This window comes from Fukomys damarensis, unplaced genomic scaffold, assembly GCF_012274545.1.
Source record: "Fukomys damarensis isolate Sample0158 unplaced genomic scaffold, DMR_v1.0_HiC HiC_scaffold_27, whole genome shotgun sequence".
NCBI lineage: Eukaryota > Metazoa > Chordata > Mammalia > Rodentia > Bathyergidae > Fukomys > Fukomys damarensis.
In genome coordinates this window covers 33,686,345-33,711,659 of record NW_022900939.1, presented here as the reverse complement: position 1 = coordinate 33,711,659, position 25,315 = coordinate 33,686,345, and the positions used below count along the sequence as shown (strand labels likewise).

The 25,315-nt window shown below is 44.4% G+C and overlaps 1 pseudogene; it reads left to right on the top strand.

The window, feature by feature from the left end:
* The first annotated feature begins 737 nt into the window (after positions 1–737).
* LOC104852794 lies at positions 738–1,646 on the top strand (annotated as a pseudogene).
* Positions 1,647–25,315: the final 23,669 nt, after the last annotated feature.

The following is a 25,315-nucleotide window of genomic DNA, read 5'->3' as shown; positions in this document are numbered from 1 at the left end:
ACTTGTACAAGGGAGGCAATTATGGAGATCAGAGCAGAAATTAATTCAATGAAGCCTAAGAAAACAATACAAAGAATCAATGAATCAAAGAGTTAATCCTTTGAAAGATTAAATAAAATTGATAAACCCTTAGCCAATCTTATCAAAAAGGAAAGAAAAGACTCAGAGCCATGTGATTGGGAATGAAAAGGGGAAATCCCAACAGATTCTGCAGAAATCCAGATCATCGATATCTACTTTGAGAATTTGTATTCTAGGGACGGGGATTTAGCTCAGTGGTTCTTCTGCCTGACATGCAAGTGCAAGGACCCAGTACAAAAAAAAAGAGAGAAAAAGGAGAACCTGTATTCTAATAAGATGAAAAACACAGAAGAAATGGACAGATTCCTAGATACATATGAATTACCAAAACTGTATCAAGAAGATAAAAAATTCTAAATAATCCAACCAGTCAATGAAATTGAGGATGTATTAAAAGCCTACCAACATCAGTAGGTGCAGGCTCACTTGCAGGCCATCCAAAGAGTGGGCAGGCAGCACAGGGCATGGGGCAGGCACCTGTGAACATGGGAAATCCAAGTATCAAAATTAACCCCTGAAGAGAGAACCTAACAGACATGAAGCAATGGAAGAAATTGAGAAAGTTACCAAAAACCTGTCATTCCTGTGCAACACAAGGTTCAACTGGTGTCACAGGCTAAAAAAATTCTTCATGAACAAGAGAGAGTGGAAGCAACATGAGGAATTCAGAAGTTCATGAAAAGAGGCCACCAATCCTAACATCTTCAAAACAAGCCATAACATCCCACGTTACCAGTGCTGGTGAAACGAAACGTTATTTGTGTGGCTGCTGGTGCAGCTTTCAGCAATATTGCAATCACATTTCCAGTTCAGAAGGTCTCCTTTCAGCAGGAGCTTTATGGAATCAAAACCTGGGATGCAGTACTTCAGTTGAGGAGGGATGGATTTTGAAACTTGTACCATGGAATCCTTCCCCCATTCAGGCAGAAAACAACTATCCCAGCACTTACATTGGGTCTGTGTGAGGATTTGTCTTGCCTTCTCCATGAGCACATCGGTGCTTCAGAGTTTGCAACCCGTGGTGTGGCATCATTACTTGCAGGGACAACAGAAGCCATTTTCACTACATTTAAAAGAGGACATTACTTCAAGACCACAAGCATCATGACAAATTTACAAACACTTATCAGGCCTAGAAGGCACTGCAATGCCATGAATTAGAGAGTATTATGGTGCCCATCATTTTCTGTAATGGATTCAGCTATCGTTTGTTGTTGTTATTGTTTTTTGGGATATTTTTTGGGGCATTTGAAGTCCCAGTAAGGAGCATTTGCCAACTGCAACAGCTCATAGAGCTCATTTGGTTAATGGCTTCACCTGTGGAGGTGTATTGGGTGCCATGTTGGGGTTCTTGTTTTTTTCCAGTTGATGTTGTTAAAACTCACATACAGTCTCAAACTGGCGAGGAATTTCAGCCTTTCTCCAAGGTTTTCAAAACAGTCTAGCTAGAACGAGACAGGAAACTGACAAATCTCCTCTGGGGTGCCTCTCTGAATTATCATTGATCCCTCATCTCTTGGGGCATGATCAATGCAACTTACAAATTCTTGTTAAAGATCATATGAAGAAAGTCACCAGTGAAGTGCTATGTATCAAATAAATAGATCTGAGAAAAATGCAGTTTGACTTAGGTTCAAATTGGTTCCAACGCAAGTTGGTGTCAGGGAGTCCAGGCCTCAGGGAATTACGGGCAAAGCCATTTTCCCTGAGCATCAACAGAATAAAAGGTCTCAGAAGGAAACTTTTAATTTATTTTTTCTTTTGTTTTAAATTTTTTATCATTGCTCTAAAACTGTAGGCTAATTGCTGATAAATAGCTGCTTCTCTGATGATCTTTTGCAGGGCATCCTAATAGCCAGGATATGATTCTTTTCCCCAAAACAGCCTTTTGTACTGAAGCATGAAGTGGCCACAACCAGTCAGGAAAAATGCCCTTGGGTTCCCAGACTTCTCAGGCTTACTTTGTTACTCCATTTATTCTTTGCTCTCAAGAGCAGCTGCAAGGGGCCGTCTTCATTAAACTCAAGCATATGTGTGGCAGGAAGCAGGGGCAGAACAGAAAAAGAAAAAGGGCTTATTTGGTCAGTCTTAATTTTGTTGGTGTTAGTTTTGAAATTGAGCAGCTATTGGGATAGTTGTAATCAGACTGCTTTCTGTTTAGACGTGGTAGATGGAATCATGCAGCCAATGAAGTTTCTCGTTTTGTTTTCTACCTTTGAAAGTTTTCTGTTTAATTCTGAATGGGATTTTAAGACCTTCCATAATATCCTTATGTTAATCTTACTGATTTCACTGCCAAAAGATGAGAGGATTTACATTTTTTATAGGTGTTTCATCCTGTTACGTTGTTAATTATATATAGCTCCTATTCTTTTTTTTTTTGTATCAGGGATCGAACTCAGGTCCTTGTGCTTGCGAGGCAGGCAGCAGAACCACTGAGCTAAATCCCTGGCCTATAGTTCCTATTCTGTATAGCTTGTCTTTGAATTATTGGCTCCAAGTTAGCAGAGAGCTTTGGGAGGCCCCCCACCTTGAGTAATAATTTATCATATTTGAGCGTTCTGCTCTCTTGAAGTTATACTTTTAAAAAATAAAACACTTCCACAAGTTTTATCTTAGGAGTCTGGTTTCTAAATGGGGAAGAGGGGAAAAGAACTCAGGATAGGTCTTGCCCCACAATGTTAGTTATCTTTATTTTATTCTTGGAAATGTAGGCTTCTCTAGGATACCACATTTGGGGAACCCAGTTTTACCATTGTGTCATTAAAACTAGATAGTTTGGGAGCATAGTATCTAAATAAAAACACTGGAAGGGTTATGTTGAATTCTAGAGGTTGGTGCTGGCTAGGTAGCCTACTCATCCCTTACTTACACACAAAGCTTCTCACAGAATCAGAGAGTATTTGAATATGTTTCCCAGATTGGTGAAGAAAAATGACTCATACAGCAATTGAATAGCTAATGAAATATAAGAAACATCCTGGAGAAACAGTTAATGAGGCTTTTAAAATCTGTTTGTAAATATTATGTGCGTAAGATTGTGTCCTGCCACCTAACAAGAAAATAGGTTTGTCTTTCTTTGTGGTTTTGGGGATTGAGCCCAGGGCCTGTCATATGCCTAGGCCAGAGTTCTCCCACTGGGCAGTGCCCCAGCCACACTTTCTCCCCACTTTTTTTTTTTTCTTTCCACTTTCAGCTGTTTTTATTCTTGTGAATTTAAGATTTCCTGAGTGGTTACTTCTCTTTTTTTTAGTCTTTATTAAGTCTATTGGTACATTTTAGGTGTACAGTACAGTTACATTCATCACTGGAATCCTGTATGACTTGGGATCCTTTACATGACTTACCTTGCTTCTTATTTTTCTCCATTCCCCTGGTCTCCCTTCACCCCCTCCAACCTTCCCTGTTTACAGAGACATTTTTACTATGTTTTTCCTTTTAAAATATTTTCTTTTCCCTTTTTACCTTTCCCCTACCCCACCCACTTCCTCTACTGTTTTAGACTTTTTCTTCCTATTAAACAATATCAATCATGCATTTTGATCCTTATTTACACTTTTAGTTTTTCACACCAGAGAAACTATTAGGTATTTACACATGTGTGACTTACTAATTTCTCTTAAAATAATGGCCTTAAAGGCTTCTTGTTACCAGTTTTTCCATTTTCCTATTTAATTGCATGTGAGCAGCATCTCTGCTTGACAATTTCGTGCTAGATATAGCAGTTTAGAGATCAGGGTGCAGATGTGAGGATCTCAGAAAACAAGAAATTGCCACCAAATAGCTTTCAGTAGTGTTCTTTGGCCAATTGAAGAATCAGGACTTGAAGGGAGCTGCAGAAATGAATGAAGGTGGCACCTGGGTCCCTGGCCCCCTCACTCATGTGAGCACCTGTAGGTACATCTGGGAGCACAGCATAGCACAGGGAGTTAGGGGTCACACCCTCACCCTGAGAGCGAACTCCACTGGCCTTCAGCTCTCTGGGGCTTGCTTTTGTCTACATTCCATGCAGGAGATAGATTTTACTTGTAAAGCACTTTGGTGAAAATTGTAAGAAAAATGCTTTGGTATTTACCCTATCAAAGAATAGGTGGTATTTTAAAAATAATTATGACTATTTTAATGGTTCTAATTCATTCTTAAATGTGTCACTTTTTACTGTTTTTGAAGACCAAACTACAAATATATTACAAGCGATGTGTTGCGCTATACACTAAATTTGACAAAAAAGTTCAGAACTTGTAGCCAACAGTTTTATCTGAACTTTAAGTCAAAATGTGCAGCCAGGCATGGTGGCACATGCCTGTAATCCCAGCACTCTGGAGGCTGAGGCAGGAGGATTGCCATGAATTTGAGGCCAGCCGGAGCTACACAGTGCGTTCAGGGCATCCTGAACTATATAGTGAGACTCTATCTCAAATGAATAAACAAATGGGTAATGAGGAAGAAATTCTATTGTTTTTATTTATTATCAACATGAACTAGCATGGTACTAATTTTTAAAAGGCAAATGTGGTTGAATAACTGTGTGGAAAAGCTTTAAGGTACATATGTGGTGCACATACAGCTCCTGAACACAGGCCCAGGTCTTCTGTCCTATGCTTCATGTCTAATGCCACCGGAAATGTCACAAATACTGTTTGAACACTTTCTCAGTGATATGATCCCTTAGGATTACACCATAGACACAGCCTTTATATTGTTAACAAAAACAAAAGCCTACCAACAAAAAACAGCCCAGCCCCTGACAGATTCATTGTTAAATTCCACAAGAAACTTAGAGAAGACCTCATGCCAATACTTCTCAAACTCGTTAATGAAATTGAAAGGGAAGCAATTCATTCCCGGAAGCAAGCATTACTCTGGTATCAAAATCAGAGAAGGATCTAATAAAAAAAGATGGGGGCTACTGATTTTCCAGGAGAAGCTTGCTGCAGTTAGTTTTCCTGATGTGAATGTGGCTATTCTTGTTGGAGGAAGAGCTTGGTGGCCTCACTGGCACTGGGAAGGGCTGCTGTTCTCATCAGGGGAGCTCTGATCTTTACTGTCTGCGTCACTTTCTGGCTCCAGTGCAGATCCCTCAGCCTGGTAGCACAAATCCTTCACCCTATCTGCACAGGTTTTCTGGATTCCACCACTGGCCTTTGGGCCTTCCTGGTGCAGAGCCTCAATACAGATAAGCCTGAGACATTGCCGTGGGCTCTAGGCCACTGGCTGGACTCACGAAGGACATTGCCTTGGACTTTTGGTCTTCAGCTGAACTTGTGTGGGATCCAGACCCTTAGCTGGGTTCTTTGGGCCTCTAGTACACAGCTAATTTCTTGTACTTCTCTGCATTTCACTTTTGGGTAACTAATATAAAATAATCCTATAAAATATGTCTTATTAAATCTATTCCCTTGCAGAACCTGCCTACAAGAATAGGAAAGGAAAAAATTAAATTATCATTATTTGCAGATGATATGATACTCTACATAGAAGACCCCAAAAACTCCACCAAAAGACTTCTACATTTAATAACCACATTCAGTAGTAGTGTAGCTGGATACAAAGGCAACACACAAAAATCAATAGCATTGCTGTACACAAACAACAAACTCACAGAGAGAAATGACACCTTTCACAATATCATTAAAAATGACAATAAACTCAATGAGAGAGAGAAAAAAAGAAATACCTAGGAATCAATCTAACAAAGGAAGTAAAAGAACTTTACACAGAAAACTACAGTACTCTGGAAAAGGAGATGGAAGAGGCTATCAGAAAATGGAAAGATACCCCTTTTTCTTGGCAGGAAGAACCAATATAGTGAAAATAGCCATACTTCCAAAATTTTTATACAGATTTAATGCAATCCTAATCAAAATTCCAACAGCATATCTTGCAGAATTAGCGGAAACAATCCTAAAATTCATTTGGAACCAGAAGAGACCCTGAATAGTAAAAGAAATTCTGGGCAACAAAGGCAATGCAGGAGGCACCACAATTCCCAACTTGAAATTATACTACAAAGCTACTGTGATAAAAACAGCATGGTACTGGCAAAAAAACCAAAAACCAAAAAACCAAAAACCAGACCAGAGGAATCAATGGAATAGATTAGAAGATGCATAAACAACTCCCAACATACTCGGCCACCTTATCTTTGACAAAGTAGCCAAACACCTTCACTGAAAGAAAAGAAAGATAGCCTCTTTAATATATGGTGCTAGAAAAACTAGCTTTTCACATGCCAAAGATTAAAACTAGACCCATATCTTTCACCATGCACTAAAGTCAAATAAGAATGGGAACAAGGGATATGGGGCAAGGGGAGGAAGGGAGGACTGAAGGAAGGAAAGGACAAGGAAAAAAAGAGAATAAGAGAAAAAAATGAAAATTTTGCAAATAAGGAAGGGAAGAGAGGTTGAAAAGACGAGAGAGGAATAGTGGGGGAGAAGCAGTAAGATGTTTCATGTACAGGTACAAATTCTCCAGGATAAATATATTATGTATATTTTTAAATGGTGCATGCCTGTAATGCTAGCGCTAGGGAGGCTGAGGCAGAAGGACTACTGCAAGTTCAAGGCCTGCCTGGGCTACATAGTGAGACTCTGTTTCTAAAAATAAATAAAGAAAATGTACCAATAAAAAATGCAATAAGTAAATGAATAAATAAATAGTAAAAAACATTTTTTTAAAAAAATAAAATTAAACCAATGGAAAAAATACCCAACAATTTAGAACTATCTAACATAAACCGAGTTATTCTTTTTTGGTATTTATGAGATGACTACAGGGAAAAATCACTGAAATATTTAAAAATTATCTATGAATATCATAGACTTCTATGTATTTCTCAAAAAACAACAGGTTTTAAGGCAGGTTTGGCAGTGTAAGTTTGTGATCCCAACGCTCAGGAAGCTGAGGTGGGAGGATTGCCATAAGTTCAAGGCTTGCCTGGGCTACCTAGTGAGTTTAAGGCCAGCCTGAACTTCCTAGCCAGACCCTGCCTCAAAAAAAAAAACCACGTTTTAGAGAAAGGATTCTGGGAGTCCCCAAGATCACCCTTAGATTTAGTGATTGACTAGAAGAAATCATAAGACCCTGCTGTTGTTATATCACAGCTATGTTTATTTATTTATTTTTGTACCGGGGATCGAACTCAGATCCTGAAAGGCAGGCAGCGGCACCACTGAGCTAAATCCCCGGCCCCACAGCTAAGCTCATTACAGTGAAAGAGTGTAAAGGAAAATCAGCAAAGGGAAAAGGCACTTGGAAGGAAGTTCAGAGATAATGAAGGACGGCCTTCCAAGACCTCTCTCTCAGGGGATTCACACTAATTTCTCCAGCCCTTCAGAAGTGTTGCTGACAAAGGTCACTCTCCAGAGACTTACTGGCCAAGTTTGGGGCTGATTACAGAGACACCCTTGGCCTACCAGCTATAAGAATCCCAGGCTTTTAGGAAAAAGCAGGTATTCAGCATGAGACACATTGTGAAAAAGTTTAGGCGCAATAAAGCACCTTTATCCTTGCTGAGAGCCACTACAAAAATATCTAAGTTCTCAGGTGCCTGCCGGGGGGCCATTCTTGCCATGGGCATTTTTTATTTTTTTTGGTCCAGGGATCAAACTCAGGACCTTGCACTTTTGAGGCAGGCACAGTACCACTGAGCTACATCCCCAGCCTCTGCAATGAGCATTTCTAAGGAAGTGTATCTCAGGCCTGCTGTGTTGTTTTCAGCAGTTATCCCCTTGGCCCCTTGCTGACAAATCATTATCAACAGGACCCCCATGTAGCAGCGTGAGACTGATCTTCAGAACTGACCTCAGGAATTGTCCCTCTGGGGTTAAAATAAATCTAGTTAATAAGACAGCTTTGTCTTGGAAAGGCAAGAGGCTTCCTACTGAAGTTCCCTTGCTTAACATCCCTGAGGCATCAGTAGAGGCGCAGAATAATCCTAGCCAGTAAAGTGAAGCTGATCCGAACACCTTCCAGGGCCACGGCCGAGCCATGGTAGTCAGGGTACCTAGAAAAAGTACAATCCCAGAGGGGACCCTAGCTGGCAGCGCACACACCAGGAGGGACGTGCCGGACAGGACAGGTTAACGGTGCCCCAGTGTAGTAGTTCTGCACAGGGGAGCCTCCTGCCTACCCGCCCCCCCCCCGCCGGATTTCTAGTCCAGTCTGGAATTCTTAACTGAGTCCTTGGTGCTAGGAGGACCGGAAGAAGACAGGCAGTTCCAAACAATTTTGTCTGGGTAGAACATCTAGTTATCCCGCTCTCCTGGGTATATGGAGATGTTTTACATGAAAAATGCAAGAGCTGGGGCCACTCCTTCTGCTTTATAAAGACAAAGACTCCGCTTGACCTAACTCCAGCCAGGCTCTGCCAAGCCCTTGCGGTCCTAGGCTCCGAAGTTGGCCAGCTTATTTAAGCTCAGTCAGCTGAGTCAGAATCCTGCCCCCTCCCAGTTTTCCTCTTGTGATTTCCCATCCACTGGTTCCCGTCTGTCCCCTGGCCACTTATTCTTGTATTCGGACAGGGGTTCAGTTGCACACTGTCTCTCCTTCCCTACTGCAACAGTTCCTGGTTAGAATTTGCCGTCACTGCTGGAACTTCTGCCTGACTCTGCTGTTCCGAGGCAACAGTCAGCACTGCGATCCACCCTCAGCAGCTGCTCTGACCCCCAGCACTCCCCACGCCTCTGAAAGGCGGCCTTCGTGAGGGGCTTTTCTCCAGGGAAAACAAAGGTCGTTAATAATTCTCTTCCTCTCCTCTGTGCCTTCTAGATAAGCGTTGTCTTGATGCTGTTGCCTACCCCCGCCACTTCTGTGGTTGCAGAAGCACCGTGTCCTTTTCAGCAATGAGAACTTTACATTTTTTCCAACCACCCCCTCCTCATTCATTTAATTAGGAAGGGTTATTGGCTGCAAGAGGAAAATAAATATAGTCACAAAGAACACTTTTTACGCAACTAAGCTAAAATGACACAACGTGTTCGGGAACTGGTCAGGATCATTTAAAAATTTCGAAATGTCCTGCGCCTCTCAGTCTTCCCTCCTACTGATTCACCCAGCGAGCAGACTAGAGAGGAGTAATCTTTTTTTTTTTTTTTTTTTTTTTTTAAGGATAGCTACAGTTCACGTTATCAACTCGCTTTTCTAACACCCATGTACCGGAGGAAGGCGACACAGTGACGTCCTCCTAACAGTCTAGCACTGTAAACTGTTAACTAACCCGGGAAGCCAAATAGAATAACGAGACAGCAGCCAGGCGTCCCCAAGAGAGGACAGGGAGCAGTCGGCAGGAGTGGGCGGGGAGTTCAGGGAGGGAGGAGCGTGCCTAAACTTGCAGTTAGGGGCAGAGATCACAAGGTGCGAATGCAATTTGTTTTCGTGTCAGAAGCCCGGGGCTGAATCCGAAGCCTGGCTGCAGATGGCTCCTTAGAGAACGGACTTTCTTGGGGGAGCGGGTGTGACCCGGGGGTTGCACCAGCATTGGCGCTGCTTTTATCACTTGAGGGCCAGGCAAGCGTGTCCGAAATCGGTAGCGACGCTGGGGTCTGAGCTGTGCTTATCCAAGCTTTGTTGGCTGTTATTGGGCGACTTGTGCTGAGACTGAAATAGTCTGCAGCACGCAGTGTCAGGTTCCAGGTGGGGATCAGAGCCAGGCAATTAGACCCCGAATGGAGTCTAATAGTGTCCTCAGAACTGCAGCTGCTTTCCTTCGCTCACAAAGGCGAAGCTCCAGAAAGCCAGAGAGCTGTATTCCAAGACCAAGCCACAAGCCCGGCTTTCCCAAGCCCTGGTTGGCTTGTTACGCCTAGAGTCCAGAGGAACCCACCGAGAAATATGCCCAGAGGCCAGAGCATTACCAGCCTGTGAAGATCAGGTGTCTGACCTTATAGGAGCTCATTGATAACTAAAAAGCTTCAAAACTCCCAGTGCCTCTCCGACAAGAGAAGGTCTCTCTCCCTCTCTCTCCCTCCCTCTCTCTCTCTCTCTCTCTCTCTCTCTCTTTTTGGTACTGGAGATGGAACTCTGGTCCTTGAGCTTGCCAGGCAGGCAGCACCACCACTGAACTAAATCCCCAGCCCATCTTTATTTGCTTTTCTTCAGAGGCTCCAGTAAGGAAAAATTAGGCCCAACATCATCAGTTATGGAAACTTTGTTTTTAATACTGAAAGACTGTGCTTTTTTTTTTTTTTAAAGACTGTGCTTTTTGATACCAGCAGCAAAATGCAAAGAGGCTGTGCACCATTTGAGGTTTTGTTTTGGCAGCTTTCCTAATCAGGATGATTGCTCTGACATTTCTGGAACAACGGGCACAGAAGACTATTAGCTTTTATCATTTATCCAAATGCATTAGCCACTAAACAGAGCCATTTTCTTAAAGATTAAAGTTCCCTTTCATTGTTTTTTTTCTAAATCTTCATTCCATTGCAGGTTTATTCAAACAGCTAGCAGCTAATTTAGCATTTACATGGTTAATATGATAGCTGTCAAAAAGTAATGGAAAAGGGAAGCCTAGTAGCAGTATCAAAAATGAATTGTTCTTTCTTTTTCTTTTCTATTTTATGGAGGGGTAGAGGGGGAGACAGGGTCTCACTATGTAGTTCATGATCCTCCTGCTTCAGCCTCCTGAGTAACAGGTCCTTTCTCCCCCGGCCCCTCTGGTTTACCTTTGTTCGGGTACTAGAACCTGAGTTAATTTTTTGTAGAAGAAAGCCTATTTAAAGTTCACCTTTGGAATGTTTGGGCCCTTTGTCCTCCTACTTGACTTTTTTTTTTTTTTTTGGCTTTTGTTTTTGTTTTGTTTTGAGATACAGTTTCACTTTGTAGTTCTGGCTGTCTTGGAACTCACTGTGTAGCCCAGGCTGACTTCCAAATCCTCCTGCCTCAGCTTCTCAAGTGCAGGGATTACAGGTGTGTATCACCACAGCTGGCGTATTTTTAAGCATACAATTTGGGATATAAATTACATTCACAAGGTTGCACAACCATCACCACTATCTATTTCTATGGTTTTTCATCGCCATGTTAATCAATAACTCCCCATTCTTCCTCTCCCCAATCCCTGTCCTTGCTAACTCCTGTTTTACTCTTTATGTCTCTGCGAATTTGCTTATTGTGTATCTGTCATGCGAACAATATTTCACTTAGCAAAATAGCTTCAGATTTGTCTGCATTTCACATGTTTCAGATCTCCGTTCCTGTTTTGGGGCTGAAAATATTCTACTGCATGGATATCCTGAACATCGTTCATTCATTCAGCCACTGATGGGCACCTGGGCTGTTCCCACCTTAGGGCTATTGGGAATAATCCTGCGATGAGCCCAGCCCTCATGGAATAGTGAGCATCTGCTGTGTTTTCAGTTCTTCTGAACTGAAATATAGTCTAAGAGTAGAATCTATATCCCGTCTACAGCCACAGCACTCTGAACACACCCGATCTTGTCTGATCTCAGAAGCTAATCAGGGTCGGGCCTGGTTAGTTCTTGGAAGGGAGAATCTATATCCCCAAGATTGTTCTCAGCTTCAAGAATGCCTTAGACAAAGAAGTTGTTATATTTGTTTTTACTGGGGGTTGCGGTGGTCATCGTACTGGGCATGGAACCCAGGGCCCCCTGAAAACTACACATGCCCACAGTTTACTAAGAGGCCCTGAGCCACGGTTCACTCCAACTCCTATGGTCACTGTATTACAGGGAAAGAGACAGGAAAATCAGTACAGCGAAAAGACAGGCAGGATGAGGTTCTCAGGAAACGAGGCACCAGCTTCCAAGAATTCTCCCATTTTGTGATGAGAGAGTCAATTCTGAATTTACCAACTAGCGTGTTGATCAAATTTGGTTACTTATTTTCTGATCCCCTTCTGTATGGCTGTGTGACCGTGGGCAAGTCATGTCTGCTGACCCCAGTTTTCCCCTCTGTGAGATGGTAAGTCATGCTCATTATTAGGCATGGTCCTTTAAAAGGATGTTTTCTAAGGCAACCCATGTCAGCCGCTTAACACCATACCTGACACAGAATAGGGGATAAGAAAATAATCATGATCACCACCATCATTTTATTAGTGCAAGTAAATACCACAGTAGTGATCTATGTTCTTCAAAGGAGCTTAAAGCAAAAGCACATAGAAATAGAAAATATATAAATAACAAATGCATATAAATATAAATTTAAATAAATATAAATATGTATTAAATATAAATAGCAAAAGCATTCAATGTGACAGTACTGTGGCAAGTCCTTGTGACAAGTCTTCATCTAGTGACATCCATTCCTGAAATTGTGACACCCTTGGCCTGACTTCTCCCATCGATGACTTTTATGACTCACCTCAAAACGCTTTCAAAGTGTCCACGTTCCAGGAAACGGATTTTCTGTGAAGTCAGTAGAGTCTCCATTCCACAGAGGAACTTTCTGCTTTTTTTTCTTTTTTCTCTTTTTTCTTTTTCCATCCATCTGTGGGACTTTGTTGGTGGTGGTCCTAGAGAACTGGGGATGGACTTGGAAGTTTTCAGAGACTCCTGGTGAAGACCTGGGTTCTCTGTGACAGCCCAGGAAAATCGCCACACTCCCAACCTTAAATTAATCCGGTGAAAGTGTGCTTCAGGACAGCGCTGCCCTGGGCCTTATCACAGGTAGAACCTGATGGTCAGTGGAGACTCTGGCTCTGACTCATTGTCAAAAGTTGTGAGATTTCACAACTATTGCATAAAAAGGATGACAAAATTAGCAGCTCCATACAACATGCATTTTTTTGTTGCACAGTTCTGTGCTACTGGAGTCCTGAACAGATTATAGGTCCTCTGCGCTACTGGGACTATAATGTACGTGCCCGAGAGAGCAGAGTCACAGGAGGGGAGAAATATGCTCACTTGGGTGTTTCAGTTCCACATGGGCTGAGGGACTGAGGACCAGATCCTGGGTGCTGTATAGTTCTGCCCAGTTATTAGGGAGCACTGATATCAAACATGTAGAAATATCTTTTTAAAGAGAGCAAAATCAGCTCTGAGAGGGAAAATTCATCACATACTGGCATATATTTATTTGCCTACACTAGCTATTTTTGTCTCAATTCTTATATTATTCTTTAGCTTCCCAGCTGCTAGAAGATTTCTCGATGGACTGTGGATGTGGGAGCAGGTTTTGATCTCGGATTATGGTCACCACTAGCAGTTTGATGGTATTTTAGACCTATTGAAAAAGGAAATACATTCTTCTAAGGACAAACACAGCCCCCTTTGTTTCAGCTTCTGATGTTGTGTGGCCACTGCTGCTCCTCAGGCTAGCTGGTCTTGAAGGAGGGCAATACTCAGGGCAAGTTCATTGAGGCCGTCTGTCAAGTTCTGAAGTGGCATGGACGTTATCTGTGTGGTCACTTCTAGGGCACAGGTTGGGCCTCTGGTAGAGAACCATAAAGGCTTGAACGTAGGGCACTTCTGACCATCTTTTTTTGTTCCTTGCAGTAAAGATACAGTTGAAATATGGCATTATATTTCAGGCTGCAAAGGGGTAGCCGTGCCTCATTTTCCCAAGTGAATACATAGGCCATTTGTTACTACACAGGGATATAAATGGATCTCTTCAGTCTTAGTGTGGGACTCATCCCAAAGGTTAAGAAGGCATCTGAGTGGGGACTGAGAAGCAATAGATAAGGTTGCTCCCATCTGTAGACAGGAGGAACAAAATTAAGCTCTAGGTTTAGCCTCCCCGGGGGTCTAACCTGGGCAAGCTGCACTTCCCTCCAGGGGTTTAACCTGGTAAAATGAGTTTCTTACAGAAAGTAGAGGTTCCATTTGACTTAGCTATTCCTCTTCTTGTTATCTTCCCAAAAGAATTAAAAGCATCATACCATAGCAATATATACACACCCATGTTTACAGCAGCACAGTTTGTAATAGCTAAAGCTTGGAAGCAGCTCATCCACTGATGGGTAGATAAAGGAGTTTTTTAAAAAAATACAGTGGAGTACTACTCTGCCATAAAGAAGGATGTGCTTCAGACATTTATAGCTAAGGGGATGGACCTTGAGACTGTACCCTTAAGTAAAGTAAATCAGACACACACTGCATACTGCATGTGAGAAACTGAATGTGGAAGTCAAGATTGAGATGATTGCTGGGAGATGGGCAGAAAGTGTTCGAACGGAAAGGGAACAGGGGAGAAGGGAGGGAGAAAGGAAGTGAGGGACAAGAAAAAAGTGAAAATAGAAGGAAAAATGGAAACAAAGCTTTTGTGCATGGGGGGGCTTAAGGGGGGAATGCGAAAAAATAAAATAAAATTTATTAATTAAAAAAAGAGGATGGCTTTTTAAGCCACCAGGGGTTTAACTTGATTAGGCTGAATTCCTTGGGCCTGGACGCCTCCAGTCCCCGGGGAGTACCCGCTCTACTTCCTGGAACCCACTGGATTTCCCCTATAAACACACCTCGTCTTCCAGTCGAAGAGCTGTAAGAGGGATGCCTCACTGGCTGGGTGTCCCGTAGCCAATCCAGAAGCGAATGCTACCCATCCCTAGAGGAAACTCAATTCGCTAGATTAAGCCATAAAACGTTCACATCCGGTGACAAATTCTACAACTAAAAGTCAGGCATGATGCCCTTTTAGATAGCAGTATAAGTTTTTTTTTTCTCATTGAGTTTATCGGTACATTTTAGGTATACAGTACAGTTACATTCGTCATTGGGATCTCGTACCTTTACATTTTACATTTATTATTGGGATCTTGTACCCTTACATGACAGGTCTTGGTTCTCATTTTTTTCCCCTTGTCCCTGCCCTCCCTTCACCCTCTCCTCCCCTCCCCATTTACAAACACTTTATTTCCATTTTCTCACATTTTTTCCCTTATTCCCTTTCCCCTACCCTTCCCACTTTCCCTACACCTTTAGCCCCTTTCTTCCTATTTCACATTGTCAATTATATCATTAGGATCTTATGTATTATTGTAGTTTTTCACACCAGAGAAACTGTTTGGTATTTACACATGTGTGACTTATTTATTTCACTTAGGAGTATATCCTCAATAGGTATCCATTTCCTATGAGTGACTCATAATATGTATCCATTTTCCTATGAATGACTCAAATTTCTCATTCTTTATGGCTGAGTAGTATTCCTTTTATAGAAAAACCACATCTTCTTTATCCAGTCTCCAGCTAAGGGGCAAATGGGCTGTTTCCAAGCATTAGCTATTACAAACTGTACTGCTATAAACATAGGTGCACATATATCACTGTAGTATGATTCTTTTAATTCTTTGGAAAGATACCCAGCAGAGGGATGGCTGGGTCAAATGGAACCTCTAGTCCCAGCTCTTTGAGGTATCTCCATATTGATTTCCACAGTGGTGGCACCAGTCTGCACTCCCACCAACAATGCAGAAGGGTTCCTTCCTCCTCACAACCCCACCAGCATTTGTTATTGTTTGATTTCTTGATAGCAGCCATTCTTTGTGGGGGGAGGTAGAATCTCAGTGCTGTTTTCATCTGCATCTCTTGAATGACCAGTGATGTGGAACATTTTTTCATATATTTACTTAGACAGCAGTATAAATTTAAAGCCACAGTTACCACCATGGAAGCAAAAACTGAGCAGAAAGAGAACAAACCAGTGTGAGCAAACTACCATAGGAAGCAGTGAGTCCAGGTGGGGGTCTAGGACCCAGATCAGGTGTCAGGGCCGCAGTGGACGTGGACCTGGTTCCTCTTCCCCTGGGGGAAGACACTGTATCTCTTAAGCCTGTTTTTGTTATCCAGAACCAATAACTGAACAGTTGGAATACTCTGATACCTGAAAGCCTGAGAGGAAGAGGAGAATAAGAAGAGGAGAAAGAAATCACTGAAACCCATGGGAAGGCAGCACTCCACGCGAGGCCGTGGTCCGAGGTACACACACCCATGGCGCCAAACAAGGGTGGCCCAAGTTCAGAACAAGCTAGGGAGAACACCACAGAGAAAACGAGAGTTCGGTAGGCCAGGTCCCTGCTCTGGGTGCCTACAGCAAAGCGTTTGTCTGCCAGCGGACTTCTGCCCCGGCCAGGCAGCCTTTTTTCTCCTCTGCTGTTTCACCCGTCCTCACCGATGCAAGTGCCATGGCCTTCGAGGTAAACTTCCCATTGTGTGGATTAGCAACAGAGTACAAGCCTGGCTGATCAGCCGGCTCCCTCCTGTCTCCCCTGTAAGGACAGAAGCCTTTTTTTCCCACAGTCTAGTCTTGTCCATGTGGCGATTGGTCTGCCAGTCCTCCCGGGAATCCTTTTTTTTTCCCCAAAAGGGGAAGGTCTGTAAGGACAGAAGCCTTTTTTTCCCACAGTCTAGTCTTGTCCATGTGGCGATTGGTCTGCCACTCCTCCCGGGAATCCTTTTTTTTTTCCCCAAAAGGGGAAAAAGAGAGAGGGTTTCCCCATGGATTGGCAAGTTACCTTCCTTGTGGGCTGGGTTGTCTGGTTGCTCGCTTCTGCTGGGGTCTCTGAAGGTCTCTGGGTTGCTGAGGCCTCCGGGGCCCGGTGAGGTCTCCCAAGGCCTGGAAGAGGCCTCCTGGCTCACTCGCCAGGGTGGGGGCCACATGGAGTCCCCGCTCTTGTGTGCGCCAAGGAAAGGATTGCCAAGTAATCAGGGTGTGTGGTAAGTAGCCACATTTATTGAAGATCACAGGGTGGTAGCAGAAATGGGAGAAAGGCAAAGGGAAGAAGTGAGTGAAGGAAAAACGGGACTCGAGGGTAAAAGGAGAAAGGGACTCAAGGGCAAAGGGGCAAAAAGGGACTCAGTAACACAGGCTTCACGAGCGGGAAGTCGTATGTGGTTGGTGGGTGCTGATGTGTGTCAGAGCTGGGGTGGGGAGGGGCACAGGGTCTCATGAGGAAGTGGAAGGGGTGTTTGGGTAACAGCTACAGTGCAGCTCTTCCAGAGCAGGTCCAGGTGCTGGCTCCTCTGCTCTGACTTGGGCTTGGGAGGCTCCGTGGACCGGCTCTCCCACTGTCGGCGAGCCTCGAAGAGCCAAGACCCTCGAAGGGCTGACTAGAAGTTCCCTCATCCTTCAGGGAGCTTTGAGAACAATCCCACATTTCACTAAGGTCAGGCCCCCGATCCAGACTCAGGGCTTTGTAAAAGTGGTGAACTCTGCTTCCGGTTTAGGTTTAAATTTCAAACCCACATACTTAACGCCAAGTCACTGCTCTGGAGGAGAGATGACTCCCGTGCTCCTGCCCGTTTCCTGTCACACAGGACCAGAGCCGAAGTCCGCAATCTCCCAGGCTCTGTGCTTGGCACTATCCCGCTCATCCCTTTAAACTGCACATATTTGAGCGACCCTGACACTGAGCTGTCATCGCAGGCCACCCCCGCCCCCCGTGTGTTTATTTACTTGAGAGTCAGGGAGAGAGGGCTGAGGAAGGGATGTTTTGAAAGCACTTTGCAACTTCACAGTACCTGAGAATCCCGGCTGCCGTGGGGAGACAGTTTGAGCGCCCTGACAGAGCCCTTCTGCGTGGCACAGGAGGGAAGGGTGGTCTCTTCTGTACATAAAGGGTAAACAGACTTGCTCCCGAGGCGCAGATGAGAGTCAAGACATTGCAGAAGACTGGAAGGTAGACATTTCCCTCACACGAGGCTGTCACTGACTTTCTCTGCCAGCACTGTCTCTCTCCTGCTGACGTTGCACAAGGGAGCAAGTCTGCATAGAGGTGTCGCTATGCTGGTGGACACATGAGCCAGATTTCCACTTGCTGCTGTGCTTGCACAGCCTAACAGGCCACCGTCATCTTTAAGAAACCAAGTAAATGAAATCGGGGGGAAAAACCTCAGGCTTCAGGTGTTTATAGGGTCAGACACCACTGACCCAAGGTGCCTCCCACCATCTCTCGCTGATGTCAGCAATCCCCATGACCTCCTGACCCTAAGCCTGAAGGGAGTAACTCCGCTCCTTTGTTTCTAACTGTACTACCTTGAGTGTTTTGGTCCAATTTGCGAAAGATCAGTATTCATTCTTTTTTGGCAAGGAGGAGGCTGTGAGTCAAGTGCTGGGCCTCATGACTGCTAGACAAGCAGTCTACCACTGAGATACGCCCTAGCCTGCGCATTAGTATTGATTCTTTAAATGTCGACAGACATTTGCCATGGAAGCCATCATGTCCTGGGCTTTTCAGTGATGGAGGGTTTTGTTTTGTTTTGTGTTTTGGGGACAGGGTGTCCTATGTAATTCAGCCTGGCTTTGAATTTATTATGTTCTGCCAGCTGGCCTCGGACTCACAGAGATCTTCCTGCCTCAACCTCCTGAGTTCTGGAATTGCAAGTTCTGGAATTGTGCACAGCCACACTTGGCTCCTCTTTGTTAAAACTTGTTTTATGGCCCAAGGTATGATCTGTCTTGGAGGAAGTCTTGTGTGTGCTTGAGAAGAATGTGTATCCTGCTGCTAGTAGGTGGACTGGTTTATGTATGTCTGTCAAGTCCATTTGGTCTAAACTGTAGCTCAAGTAGAATTATTCATTATTAGTTTTCCATCTGGAAGATCTATCTACTGTTGCAAATGAAACACTGAATGTTCCTCCTGTTATTATATTGTTACTTATTCAACCCTTAGATCTACGAATATAATATTTAGGTATCTCTGATGTTGTATCCATACACATATTTATAATTACAGCTTCTCAATAAATTGATCCTCATAGAGGAGAAACAACATGGTAGGCACAAGGCAGCAAAGCTAACGAGGGCCTTTGTATGTGGGAGATGGGAGTGCGGGGGATCAAACCCATGACCAAGTAGATGCTGTACCACAGAACCACATGCCAGCTCTCAATTCAAAATGTTTGATTTTAATTTTTTAAAGAAGTATGAAGCCATTTTCTTCCCTACACCTAACTGAAAGATCCAGTAAGAATGATCACAAATTTTACAGGAAACAAGTATTTTAAAATTGCTTATTACTTCATATATGCCTGCATGTGTGTGTGTGTGTGTGTGTGTGTGTGTGTGTGTATACATACATGCATATATACATTCTGAGTAAAATAATTATTTTTAGGTTGAACCACATAAATCTACCATTTTGAAGGTCAAAAGTGGTCAGAGTTTGTCAGGCATGGCAGCACACGCCTGTAATCCCAGCACTTAGGAGGCTGAGGCAAGAGGATCGCTGTGTGTGCAAGGCCAGCCTGGGCAACACAGCGAGACCCTGACTCTAAAATTAAAGAAAGAACAGGAAAAAGATCAGAGTTTTAGTAAACTGAAAACTTTCCTATAAACATCTACTCCATGGGCAATTTGTTTTAAATTATCCAGACCTTCCCACAGGAGGGTGAGAATGGTAGTTCTGAAGTGCTTGGCCTCATATCAATGAGTCTTTCTTTTCTTATCCTCTGATGCAGGCTCCTTGCTTCATCTTTTTGTTTATCCTATTGCTAACTGCCGTGGGAGTTTGGGTAGCGGTTTTGGTGACACCTGAGTCAAAGGAAATAGCTGTGTTGATCCCAAGGCCAGCTGCCCACAGCAGCAGTGGCTCTGAGTCTTTGGAGAGGCCTTGTTGATTCTGATGGGAACGGTGACTAAGCCCTGACAGGCAGCATGCTCCAGGTTGCACTGAGGTATGACACAGTACCTGTTTGGTGAAGCGACATTACATAACTGCTGTCTTGGGTCTCTGCGGCCAAATGAATCATCAGTTTCATGGGGCCTTTTGTCAACATCATTATCCCGGTCACCACCAATTAGGGTTTGCGGAGCACCCACATGGAGATGACACCGTGCTTTATACCTGACAGAACACAAGGAAGACAGAGACTACACCTGACAGAGTACACTGCTGGAGCTGTGCATCTGAATATGAACCACTGAACAAACATACCTGCAAATCCAAGCCTCCCTGGCTCACACAGGCAGAATAAACTCATTGAAACTCCCCCTGGAGCTTCTCAGTGCCCACTCGTATTGCAAAGAGGGTGAAGCAGATGGTCTGCCCACACAGAAGGCGTTGAGAAAGGCTCTCAGTCTTTCCGGGGACACCAGAATTAGACTGTGAAGGTTTTGGTGGGTCCCCGAGGACTGCTGAGTCAAACCCTCCAGCGTCCTTTTATAAAGTCCTGGAGCAGAGAGTGCCCCCGTCTTTAGAGATTAGGGGAATGGGCAGATTCCTGGGACAATTCCATATGTTAGGGTTAGGCTTAGCCATGGCGAACCTTTTAGAGCTTAAAATAATACAACAAACAGCCTGCTGAGGCATTTGTATCAGTTTTGTCACCACTGTGGGGATGTTGGAGAGTTCCGTAAAGAAATTCTGAAATCAGGGATGGGTATGTAGCTCAGGGGCAGAGCATATGCTTGGCATATACGACCTGAGTTTGATTCCTAGTACCAGAAAAAAGGAGGGGAGAGAGGGAGTGCATGTATAAATACAGAAAGGAAGACAGGAAGACAGGAAGGAAGAAAGAAAGAAAGAGAAATAAAGGAGGGGAAAGAGAGAAAGAAAGAAAAAAGAAAGAAAGGAAGGAAGAAACTAATGCTGGAGTAAATATACACTTTAAATTGTCTTAGGAATACTACTACATGATTATTTTCTGGTTAATCGGCTATGGTTTAATAGATGCTGGGTGTTCCCTGAAGCTGAACCAAGGCCATCTTTTTCCATTGTCACCACTCTAATTTCAAATTGTCTCCTTGCTGTTTATGTACTCCTCACTCCCTCTTATCTGAGACAGAGGCAGGATGGAAAGGAAATCTGGACACTACAACCTGTTTGTGGCTGCACAAAGGGTGCACTCCGAACTGAGGAGCCCACTCTGCTTCTGCAGGGTTTAAGCAAGGGCACTGCCGTTCATAGCGGGGTGTATGTCCTTAGTTTGCCACCTGCTATCTAGAAATGAAACCCGATGTGATGTGACTGGAAAATACTGTGAATTTGAAAACACTTATTACAGTAAAAGACACATTGCTATTAATCCCCTCAGCACCCCCCCCTTTTTGAACACATGCATCCCATCATCCTTGCTCCTTCTGAAGCCGTTTTGGATGTGCTTTTTCATGTTTTCTGTCACGTTGTTGTGGCTGCCTCAATGTCCCTTCGAAACATTTCCCTTTCATGGTCATTTTGCCTTTGAGAAAGACCCAGAAGTCACACAGCGCCACACCTGGTGAATAAACCCGTGAGGACTCACAGCAATGCTTTTCACAAGCCCGCCTTCCCCCCGGCTGGTGCCTGGCAGCAGCACTCACTGTATGTTTTTTGTCACGCTTTGTGAGCACGCTCACACAGAGGGCTCCTGGAGCTGCTTCAGAGCGTGGCAAGAATGATGTGATAGGTATATTCCCAGTGAGGGGAGTATTGGGGGGGTTGAGGGCAATGTCTTTTTTTTGAGTAAATTGTATTTTATTGTATCCCATTACCCCCCAGCCCCCTCCCCTCCCTATGTGCAAAAGCGTTGTTTCCATTTTTTTCCTCCTATTTTCACTTTTCTTTCTTGTCTTTTACTCTACTAAATTTTTAAAGTCACTGTATGCTTTGGTCCCACCTCATAGAGAGCCCCTGGTTGGTGGCTGGGCTGATACTTGACAAGTACTTGGCGGGGACAGCACCTGAAGGGCACGCTACGCCGTGGCCCACGTCAGAGCCTAACTCCTGTGGGCCCCAAGATTTCCCTAGGAAGCCAGGTACACGCCTGTCCTGGGGCCAAAGGTAACCTGGCCTTCCTGACCGCTGGCCAGTGCAGGGCTCAGAGAGAGGCTGGCTCCTCCCAGCACCTCGCAGAGGGGCAGCTTGGGGGATAGGTGGGTGTCCAAGAAGGGTCTGGTATGCAAGGTTATTTCCTGTCTCTCAGCCCCACACACACGCCTGGTGTTGCCTTCTGTCAGGATCAGAAAGTAAGTAGCTGCTGCAGAGGTTTCCTAAATGTGTATGGCCAGTGGGGCAGCGGAGTGTGAGGAAGTCAGAACCCTTCTGCCTGTTCGGCCGTGAAAGTCTCTGGTCCCTGGGACAACAGCGGGACTGAAGGCTCTAACTGTGGCCGAGGAGGCACCCTGAGGTAGAAGGCAAAGCGCAGGGGCCTGAAGCAGTGGCTGCTCTCTCTCCTTCCCCCTCCGGAGCACACGGGCATTGGTGAGAGTCAGGTCAGGGTGGGCTCCCCTATGGTGTCCTGAAAGCAGACAGGAGCAAGCACTTCTGGTGGTGGCAGAAAAAGGGAAAGAACGGCATCTCCTCCGTCCTGTGCTCCAAGAATGGCTTCTCCAGTCACTGCTTGCTCCAGTCACTGGATAGGAAAAGATAGAGTCGAAAAGCTTTAGAAAAAATAAAATCAATTTCCATATTATTCATTGGCTTCTAAGAACTTGCGATGAAACAATCAATGACCCAATAGAAAATGAGCAAAGGACGTGAATGGTGTATTTTAAAAGAAAGGCAAACGGCCAATAAGAAATTACAACAAAATTCACTAATGACCGAACACGAACCTCAGAAGCACCTTGTCAGATGAAAGGAGCTGGACACAAAAGAATGCATGTTGCACACATCCATTTATGTGAGTTTCTAACAAAGGCAAAGCTACAGTCCGAGAGCAGGTGTGGGGACACAGGGGACAGGTGTGGGGTGCTTTGAGAGGTGGAAATGTTCTGTATTGTGATTGTGGTTGGTTACACAGCTACTATGCCTTTTGTATGTATGTAAACATGCATCTGCTTAAAATGTATTAGTTTTACTGTATGTAAACTATACATCAATAAAGCTGACAATAATAGATTCTAAAATCTAATAAAGCAAACTCATGAGGGTATTTAGCCCTGAAAACTTCCTTTAAGGCCATCTGGTTCAACCCCTTCCTTTATGAGGAAAATGAGGCTCAGAGAGAACTCATAGTAGTTTCAAAATCACTCACCCTGCTAGATAGAGGTAAAGCCTTATCCCAGTGCCCAGACCTGTGTCTTTTCCTCCCTTCTTTCTTCCTCTCTCTCCCTTCCCTCCTTTTCTTCTTCCTTCCCCATCCTCTTTCTGTCTTTTTTTTCCCCCAAAGAATCCAGGCCTAGACCACCACACATATCTGATGCCAACTTTGGTCTCAGTCTGCAGTCTCTTCTTCTCCAGGGTCCCAGGGATGAGACCAAGTCAGGCACTGCAGGCAACAAGAGATCTTTTCAGTCTTCTTTCTGTTCTGCCATCCTGTCCAATACATTTAACCTGCAGACTCTTCACACAAACAATCGACGAGTACCGTAAAAGCAGATTTATTGAACTCTCATTTTGACACACCTTCATTGTATCCAGCAGGAGTGGCAGACCCGCGTGGGAGATACCCATTAAGAGACTTACTGCAAAGAATTGGTTTATGCAATTGCGGGCTGGGCAGGCCAGGAGGAAATCTGCAGGGCAGGCTACCAAGAAAAACATGCCAGAACTCTGCAGCAGAATCAAATCCTTCCTCCCAGGAAGGCCTCCACTCTAACGATGGAGCCATCTACACGCACGGAGAAAGAAAGCTGTCATAGTGTGACCCTGAAGGCAAAACAGAAGAGGTGTATTTTTTTTTTAATGGCAGTTAAGATTCTAAAAGCTCAGCCGTGGAGAGGGGATGGCTTCTGGACCAGTTCTGTGAACATGAGCATTTTAGCCGTTGAGAAAGAACTCGGGGGGATGGTGTTGGGTTAAATTTCCACGCTTCTTATCCAAAGCACCACAGCACTCATTTTGCAGGAGCCTGTGGTTCAATGTGCAGTGACAGGAACCCTTGAAGCTTGAGGCCAGACACCAGGTCACAGCAGAGAAAGCTGGAGCAGAGCCAAGGGGCTGACAATGACCCTGCTGATACAGCAAGAACACCCAAGTCAGCCAGGCACAGTCCATCCAAGATAAAGGGCAGCATGTACCCTTGGGTAGAATGTCTTTTGAGACCATGAACGACACAGTGAACTTTTCCCTAATGTCATGCAGTACTTCTGTGTTTCCTGATAAAATCTCAAGAAGCAAGATGCATGCTTGTAGTTCCAGCTACTCGGAAGGCTGAGGCAGGAGAATACGAAGTTCTAGGCAAGCCTGGGCAACTTAGGGAGAATTTATCTCAAAATAAAATGAAACTGGCAGGGGACATTGTAGCTCAGCACTCCCTGATTTTGATCTCTAGCACTGCAAAAAGTAACAATAAAATCTCAAGAAACATAGGTCCCCTCTCTCAGAGAGATAGGATGGCAACACGAAAACTCATGTCCTGGATATGACTGGAGACCCAAAAGCTCATGGTGGTGGTACTGAGATGGTGGTATCCCTGGGCTGGTACCGAGAGGCAGCAGCTCTTCAGGAGACAGGATCTAGCAGAAGATGATCAGACCTTGGGGATGCTGCCCTCAAAGGAGATGAAGGTAGCTCTCACAGGACCAGGTCAGTTCCTGAGAATGGGCTGTTACAAAAGGTCTCTTCCCAGTCCCTTGCCTTGGCATTCAAACATATGACCCCTCTGCCCATGGAGAAAGATGTTTAGATGGAAGTTTTAGAAGAGTTTGTAATTGCAGTTGTCAAAATTTAGGGTTTGTTTTTTGTTTTTGTCTTTTTATTTATTTTATTTTATTATTGAGGCAGGGTCTCACGATACAGTTCAGGTTAGCTTTGAACTCACTAGCCCAGGCTAGCCTTGAATTTGCGACGATCCTCCTGCCTCAGCCTCCCAAATATTGGAATTATAGTTGTGTGCCACCATGCCCGGCGTCCATGCTCATTTCTACCACCGATCTCTTCCTGGTTGGTAGTAAGGGACTTCTAAGGGAGAGGGAATTCTAAGCTCCCTGGGGCATTTCAAAACATCTCAAGGACTTGAGGAGGGTCTGGGAGCAAGAGAAGTCCTCCAAGCCCACCTGGCACCTACAGAGCTCTGCACCAAGTACCAGGGTCCCCAGGCAGGTGTAGCCAGGTTGGCAACAGTCCTTCTGTGAGCCTATTAACCATCCTTCCGCAAATGCTGTTTTCTGGGTATTTATCACACACTGGGGTCCCCCACAGACTGTCGGGACCCACGATATCTGTCCTCAAGGTGCTTTGGCTAGGGAATAGGAAATGTAACTTAGTGTTGCTCGTCCTCCTGCAGTAACAAAGCCTTTTCCTCCAAGTCATCCAAATTATCATGTGGTTCCATTTCACTCTTAACTTGGAGAAAAGCTTCTTTGCAATTTCCCAAATTTAGTTGGTAAAATTCTGTTAACTTTCCGCAGGGCTGTGCAACCATCCCTGGACCCTGGATCACCGAGACTCTCATGTTGGCAACTTTTTTTCACG